This window comes from Gastrolobium bilobum, unplaced genomic scaffold, assembly GCF_033153095.1.
Source record: "Gastrolobium bilobum isolate Gb01-03AN ecotype WA unplaced genomic scaffold, APGP_CSIRO_Gbil_v1 utg26114, whole genome shotgun sequence".
NCBI lineage: Eukaryota > Viridiplantae > Streptophyta > Magnoliopsida > Fabales > Fabaceae > Gastrolobium > Gastrolobium bilobum.
Genome location: NW_026896896.1, coordinates 205924 through 215000, shown reverse-complemented (window position 1 = coordinate 215000; position 9077 = coordinate 205924).

Sequence of the window (9077 nt, the reverse complement as noted above, 5' to 3'; positions counted from 1 at the left end):
AAAAAAGTATATTTTTAACTTTTTTATGATTTTTTTTTAAAACAAACATTTAAACAAACTTTATAGGGGGAAATGTTTTTTTTCCTGAAAAAAAAAAAAAACAGTTTTAGGAGAGAAAAATCCATCCAAATAGATCCTAAGTCTTTTATACTTAGTTAATTTGTCTTTTGTTAGTTTGCAGATTTGTCTTTTAATAAGCCCCTTTATTAATGTTTTAGGGCTATGCTTTTTTGGGGAACAGTGACCAAAGTGTCACTCTTGGCCAAAAAAATTACCAGAATACCACGCCAACAGTAAATTTTGCCAAAATGCCACGTGGCATATTTCGCTACACTGTGTAGCGAAATATGTGTGCAAATAATTCGCTACACAGTGTAGCGAAATATGCCACGTCAGACTACTCAGAACCAAAAATGCCATGTGTCAAATTGAAGAAATTCGCTACATAGGGTAGCGAATTTCTATAATTTTGACACGTGGCATTTTTGGTTCTGACGTGGCATATTTCGCTACACTGTGTAGCGAATTATTTGCACACATATTTCGCTACACAGTGTAAAGAAATATGACACGTGGCATTTTGGCAAAATTTACTGTTGGCGTGGCAGTCTGGTAATTTTTTTGGCCAACGGTGACAAAATGGTCACTGTTCCCTTTTTTGGCCGTAAGGGGCTGTTCATCAACACACGTACCTTTGAGAAGAACCACCATGACTCTCCATTTTTTTTTTGACAAGGCAAAGAGGAGAAAACATTAACATGTGCTTTTTGTAAAAAAAAAAAAAAACAATGAAATGAAATGAAATGAAAACGAAAGAGAAATAAATATTGGTTGAAGGTGATTCAACAAGTGCTCTTTCTATACTTAGCACTGTTAACCATCGGCAATAGGAATCGCATGTAATAACAAGAGTTAGGCACCTTCTGCATAACACATGGACCATTTGTTCTAATCATGTGACCCATAACAAAAACATAAGTGCCCATTGGTTAGCTAAACATGTCATATCAACAAAACTGAGAGACATCAAGTTTCAGGAACCACCCTTTCCTCTTATCAGTTTGCTTTTGCTTCAGCAAGATTGTAATATTTTAGCTTCTTAGATCTTGGACTTTAGCCTTCCTATTGTACAAAAAAAAAAAGAGAACGAAAGATGATGAGAGGAATTTGGAGAGAGAGTTGGGCGTGTGCAATTCGCAGACCTAGACTCCTAGGGGGCGTTTGCTAAAAGACAAATTTTTATTTATCCGGGAACAATAGATTACTGGAATATAATTGAAAATATATTTTGCTGGAATATTACTAAAAAGTTGTTTGGTGTGATCAAATTTTCTCGAAATTTTGTGATTTATTTTACAGAGGGTGTGTTTGGTTGATTGTGAAATATTAGTGAGAATGTGAGGTTATTTTACGAAAATAACCTCACCTTTTATATTTGTTCCTTCAATTTCTCTGTCTCTCTATCTTTATATTTCTGTTTTGTTGTCTCTGTTTTCTTCTTCTACTCATTTTCCAGATGAAGAAGCAACCATTTGCTGCACACACATCAAATTTCTTTTCTTTTTCTCTCTGGAATTGTTAAAGTCTTATTCTTTTTATAGCTAGAAATAGCTAAATTTTGACCTTGCAGAACGACGGACCATTTCATTTGATCTTCGTACTCAACAGCTTCAACCTTGCAGAACGACGAACCATTTCATTTGACAAAGTCAATTTGCTTATAGATAGTACACCAAAAAGCATGGTTATTATCGTCTACAATATTTTGGTCCTTTTGTTACTTCCCGGGAAAATCAATAAGCCATGTATTCGATGGAGTTATTAACATGTTCTCCGTCTTATTTTTTACACATGAACTGAAAATAACAGACAACATTGTTTCCGGAAAAAAGCTGCTATTTTGGCTACCAAACATAGACTTCCAATTCTCCAGAGCCAACTTCCCAAGGAATCCAAAAAGAATCTGGGTACCAAACACCCCCTTAGTTGTTGAATGCGAGTCACTCCATAGGTGGAATTTGATAAGCTCCTTTAGGGAGTGACATTCGTAACTAATATTATGTTCATGTTCATGCGGTGATATTATATCCAAGAGTACTACCTTGTACATAGTCTATATTTTCAGCAAGAATCTTTTGAAAGTAAAATTTCTATTCAGTTTGGTTTCAGAAAACTTTCTGGTCGTGAATTAGTGCGTTTTTTTCTTCTATGACAAACATAATGAGGCGGGGTTGCGCTCGAGCCGAGTGACGGAGGATAGATGGGGCGATTCAGGTGAGATCAAATGTAGATCCAACTTTCTATTCTTTTGGCTTAAGGAAACAAGTAAGTTGAGGGAGTTTTGTGGTGAAGGACTATGCGTTGCTAATGTCCACATTCGGTTGGTCTTCAAAATCCAAATGTCTTTTGGGGGGCAAATACCTCTGATCTCTACCGTAGGTGCCAAAGAAGAATGAGAAGAAGCCCAAATGAGGTCAACAGGTCCAAAAATGGATTGAAAAATACTTGGGGAATCCTGATAGTGAGTTCTGGCTGATGATCACCCAACTTATTAAGGAAGGGCGGCTAGGATGGGAAATTAAGAAGAATTTCATTCCAAAGAAGGAACAATGGTGACTCCGCCGGGGGAATAACCGCTTCTTTCTTCCTTGATAGAGGGGCTTCCATTCACCAAGCAAACAAAAAGTGCTCTCCGAACTGTGCTGGATAGTCACCAGAGAGTAAAATAATTAAGATTATAAGAGATAATTATGATTCATTATATTCAAAATTAATCTAACGGTTGTTAATTTAGGAGTGAAGGTAGTAAACCTACCTGTTAGTAAGCATAACCCTTTCCTATTTTTTTAAAAAGACAAATTTAAAATATAAGCAAATTTTGTTTTTATAATGATTCTAAACTATAATTTAGACAAGGTAAACCTTATTAGAAAATTGGGAGCATAAACCCTATCAATCAGCCCCAAATTCAATGGCATAAGACTCCAGCCTTCAATTAAAGACTTAAACAAAATTAAAAGGTAGAAACAGGAAATAACAATATATCAGGAACAAAACTTACTTGGGGCGTGATGCTCGCTGGCATGCATTGCGGTGAAAAGGAGTTTTCCGCCAGTGTTTGTTGCTCACATCCACCATTCATGGTTGTCACGGAGCGCTGGAGAGTCAATAGTTGTGATGATAGGCATTCTAAAAGGCTCATTGTCAACAATACATTACCGTAACAAGCTTGTTAGGGTATGCGTTCATGAAGAAGGGAAATAATGTAGGGCAGGGGCTGTGAGCTAATAAGACAACCTTCTGTAATGATGAATGGAACAGAAGAGAAAGAACGATGAAGAGTGGAATTTGGAGAGAGAGGTGAGCGTGTACAATTCCAAACCTAGAGAGAGACAGAGAGAGATAATTATGAGTCATTGGATTTAAAATTAATTTTCCGGTGATTAATTAATTTAGTAATAAGGGTAGTAAACTTTCCTGTTAGTAAAATAACCCCTACCTATTTACTATAATAAAAAAAATTAGGCAAAATTCTTGTGGTTCTCTAAAACTTATCTTCTAGCATTTACAGTTCAACTTTCATGCATCTAGACATGAAGAAAATAAAAAGAGCGTAAAAGAAAAACAAAGAAAGGGAGTGACAAGTTTTTATAGGCAACACAACAAAACATAACAGCATATATGATAAAGAAAAAACAATTCCACAACAAAATAATAACTCTGCTATGGCTGACTCACTGACTATATTTTCTGGGATTTTTTAAAGTAATTCGGGACCATTTTTTTTGGGTGATTCCTTTTCTATTTTTGAAAAAATGTGCTTCCCTCTCAATCCCTCACTTCTTTAAAATTCCCTTCCACTCCCTTGTCCTATACTATTTTTGGAAGGGGACCATGTGTACCGGAATCACTAAAACAAACCTCCTATTTGCCCAATTAATCCCTCTTTTACCTCTCTCTTCTTTCCTCGTAGCAGTTACTCATTTAGTGCTGCAACTTTTTGTGCATCTTTTGCATGTGTTCTTTTTTTTGTATATATTTTTTTGGCATAAATCAACATAAATTTTATATACATTTTTTTTGGAATAAAATTAATTATATAAAATTAATCAAAAGAAATGAGTATAAGACTTTTTGTGTTTATACTGATGTATTTAAGATAATAATTTAGAAAGATGAGAAATAGTTAAATTTTTATTTATTTTAAAATAATTTTTATGAGATAAAATTTTATATTTATTTTGGATAAATTATTATTTTGTTATTTCATATGATTATAATTCCTTATAATTTGTTTATTTCATAAACATCAAGTGATAAATTTGTAATTATTTAAAAAGTAAATAAATAAATTTATATTATCAAATGCAATTATATTTGGAGTTAAAATATGTAGGATTTAGATTTTATAGTATGAATTTAATTTTAACTTTAACTTTTTTTTATAATAAGTAGCTAACTTTCTATAATGCAGTTTTAACCACTAAATTCATTTAATTTTATTAATTATCTTTAAAAGTTAAAAATGTATAAATATAATATTAAATGATATCGTGTAAAATAAAAATTGCAATAAAAAAAATTTGAACTCTTTAGCTATTCAAAAACATAAGATAAGGGGCTGGAAGTATAAATCACTCCCGTGTCTCACTCTAAAAAAAAAAAGGCATAAATCGAATTTTTGTGGAACTCAATTATTGGTTTCATAGATCTTGTTCCCTGTAGTTTCTTTATATGTTTGGATCTATGAATTAATCTTTTAGGCCCAAAAAGATAAGTACCAAATCAAATACACACTAGGTGGGCTGGGTTAAGTATGATTCTTGTATCTTTGGGCCTTTGTCGAAATTAGTATTTTTACTTTCTGAAAGACATAAGTGAGCCTTAAACATAAGGCCAAACTTTTTCTTTTTTTTGTTGTATATAAAATGAGAGTTTAGGGTAGGTAATCTGTACGTATTGTATTGGTATTGGTGTCTTCTCAAAATTCAGGAGTCAAGCCGTACCTAGAAAGAGAGTGGATTTTTGGTGCAACGAGATTAACTACTCCTTTATTAAAAATGAAAAAAACAGAGATACAAAAGAAAATAAGAGTAAATACCCCCTAACAAAAATTACGGTCTCCACTTTAGTCTCTCACAAAAATAAATTAGTCAGTTAGTCCCTAATAAATTCAAAGTGGATCCATTTAGTTGAAATCATGGTCTCTCACAAATTTAAAAAAGACCCATATTAGTCCCTCAAAAGGACTAAAATGGGTCCACTTCTTAGGGACTAACTGACTAATTTATTTTTGTAAGGGACTAAAGTGGGAACCGTATTTTTTTGTTAGAGATCAAAAATGATATTTACTCAGAAAATAATCACAAAGATAGGGATTGTGTAAATGTGTTATTTTTTTTTTTTGGGAAAAGTGTTTGTCATTTTAAATGACATAAAGTTATGTCATTTTAAAAGAGATCAGATAGACACAAGAAAATATTTTTTTTATTTAAAATTTAAATTAAAAAAAATCACTCACTTTCTCTCCCATTATTTTCATTCCTTGTGTCTATCTCTCTCTTAAATTGACATAACTTATGTCATTTAAAATGACAAACACCAAACTTTTTTTTTATGTTTGATAAAGAATATATTGAGTAGTCGGTATATCTATAGTATCAAAGTTATGTTCAAAGTATAAAGATGAGTAGGAATCGATATATCCGTAATGGCAATATTTTGCTAGAAAGAGTATAAAGATCAGTAGGAAGACAGAGATACATTTAACTCTGTACATATAGACTTAGTCAACTGTAAAAAAATTCATTTGTTATTCTAGTTTAAATTGATATTTTTTATTATATATATGAGTTTAATGTTTTTCTTGCAATATTATAATTGTCTTCTATATCCAAAATGACATAATTTAGGAAATTTTTTTTTTTTGGGGGGAATGCATTGCAATAAAATTTTATAAAATGCCCTATATCTTTTTCCTCGAATATCATAACAAGGTTATTTTAGGAATCCAGGGATATAAAAAAAATAAAATACTAAACCATCTATATATAATTATTTTAGGCTGGTATGTTTAAAGATTTCATATGTAATTGAAATTTAGAATGAATGTTTAAAAATTGTAAATAAAATAATATTTAATGTTCATATTACAATTTCATTTTATAATTAAAATTTTAAAAAATATTAAATTTTATTATACAATTTATAATAATTTAATTTTATGACTAATTATTACATGAATGATATATATTCATTCAACTATATGTGATCACATATGAAATTTTAACCCAGCTTTTTTTTAATTGAGAATATAAAAATATAGCAAAAATGATAAAAAGTAAATGAAAAATAAAATAAAGAAATGTGTAAAATGTGCCAGAGTCATTAGTTTCACATGGGAGAAGCCTCACTCCTTTCTCATTCATTTCTCTTGTATAATGAGTTAATTCTCATTTGTTATGGACCATCAAACAAACAAGAGACATTTGGGTTTAATAGTATGCTATGTAACATCGATACGACACGCGACACGTGACACGATATGATACGACACTCCAACACGTCAATCCTAAAAATTATAGATTTCGACACGTTGGGATACGTTTTAATATTAAATAATATTTTTAATTTATATAGTGTATATTTCATTTAATATTTAATAATTTAACAAAAAAATGAAACTAAATTAATAATACCCATCAACACGTTATAAAGATGGAAACTTTAATAAAAAAATAAGAACTGGATGAGAGAGATATAATATCAGATAAAGAGATGAAATCATATTAGAGAGAGATCAGAGACAAGGAGATACAACAAGAGCGTGATAGGAATTGACAACAATAATGCTGAGATGATCTCTTATCTACTTAAGGGAAAAAAAGACAAAAAAATGAAATTGATATGATCAGGTGGAAACTTTATTAATATATATATATATTTTTTAAAAAAATTTAAAAAAAAATTACGAAAATCGCGTGTCGGAATGGTCAACATGTCGAAAAAAGTTGACCGCGTGTCCGACACTGTGTCGGAGCGTGTCGCCATGTCGGAGCGTGTCGGACACGACTCTCCCTGCTTTTACAAGTGTTTGTACTTCCTGTACTTGTTATATTGAAACATTTCAAAGGAAAATTGTAATGGTTCTCCAAGATTTGGCCTTTCAGACATCTGCAGCTTGCCTTTCAAGGATTTACGTGATCTTCAACAATCTTCTACCCATCAAATAATTCATTATTAATAAAAAAAATTTCTTGAAATTATTTATTTTGCCAATAAAAACATTTTATGGGAAGTAATTCATATATATGGACATTTTTTATAATATAAACAGGCATGAATTGTTTCAAGTTAATCCTATTTAGGAAGACAAGTACAAGTATTTATCATAATATAAACATCCATTGGTTTAAATTGTTATTCTTTTGGAGGACAAATATGAAGTTTCTCTTTTATTTATTTATTTTTTGTTAGTTATGTTTCTCTTGTATTTAGAAAGTATGATAAAGCTATATGTTCTATACCCAATGGGTGCAGCTCAGTTGGTAACTTGGCTCTCAGTTAGTGGGGTTGGACATGTGTTCGATTCCTGCTGAATGCATTCTTGGGGAGGGGGCTGAACCTTTAGCCATCACTGATCCCCCGCACTCCGGATTAGTCTTATAGCCGGCTCAAAGAGTCGAAGCTCGTGGGGATACCAGAGAGAGCCAACTCGCCTCAAAGAGGTAATGAGAGTTGGGTAACTCCAAAACAAAAAAGCTATATGTTCTATCTTAGAGATAGAAGTGTCTATCAGTCAACGACTGATATATTGACTTTATCTCTTATTTATAGAGTTTACCAGTAGCTAATAGATTTCTGAACATTTATTGGCTTTTGTGAGGGTCCAATAATGGATTCATAGCTGTTGTACTAAGATTAGTGCCAACAAATGATATTTTTCTCTAATTTCCTCTTCTTGTTGCTATTTCTTGAACTTTCTAAAATACGAGTCTCTCATGCAGGGCCCGTAACACTATGTATCATATCTGAATAAATATTCCCCCCTAAATTATGGTTGTACAATTATTATTTATTAAGAAGATGATGACCAGAATGTCATTATCGTGGAGGTCAATCATATGCTACCTATGTAGCACCGATACGACACGCGACACGTGACACGACACAACACTCTGACATGTCAATCCTAAAAAATTATGGATTTTGACATGTTGGGACACGTTTTAATAGTAAATAATATTTTTAATTTATATAGTGTATATTTCATTTAATATTTAATAATTTAACAAAAAAATGAAACTAAATTAATAATACCCATCAACATGTTATAAAGATGGAAGCTTTAATAAAAAAAATAAGAACTGGGATAAGAGAGAGATATAATATCAGATAGAGAGATCAAATCATATTAGAGAGAGATCAGAGAGAAGAAGATACAACAATAGCGTGATAAGAATTGACAACAATGATGCTGAGATGATCTCTTATCTACTTAAGGGAAAAAAAGACAAAAAGATAAAATTGATATGATCAGGTGGAAGCTTTATTAATATATTTTAACTTTTAAAAAAACTAAATTTTTTTAAAAAAAATTAAAAAAAAATATAATTTTTTTTTTTACGAAAATGTCATTTGACCATGTCGGACACGGTCAAATCCGCGTGTCGGAATGATCAACGTGTCGAAAAAAGTCATCCGCGTGTCCGACACCGTGTCAGAGTGTGTCAGAGCGTGTCGAACCCGACTCTTCCTGTTTTTATAAGTGTCCGTGTTTTCTTGTATGCTACTATTGTAGATATCAAAAATCCTTATGAATTGCAATTGGGCAGTTATAAACAATGTTCAAATTGTTTGACAAAATTTGGTGCTTTTGAATGGGGAATGATATTTGAATGTGAGAGAGCTCAAATAAGATTAATTGGGTTAAAAAAATGAAAATTTTAAGTTTTGGTATGTACATTACATTTTTCTTGAATTCATAAATTTTTAAAAATTAAATTTAGTGTAATTATTTAATTTTTTTAAATATAAATGCATAAAAGAATAACAAATTATTTTTTCCTTCGTTCTTA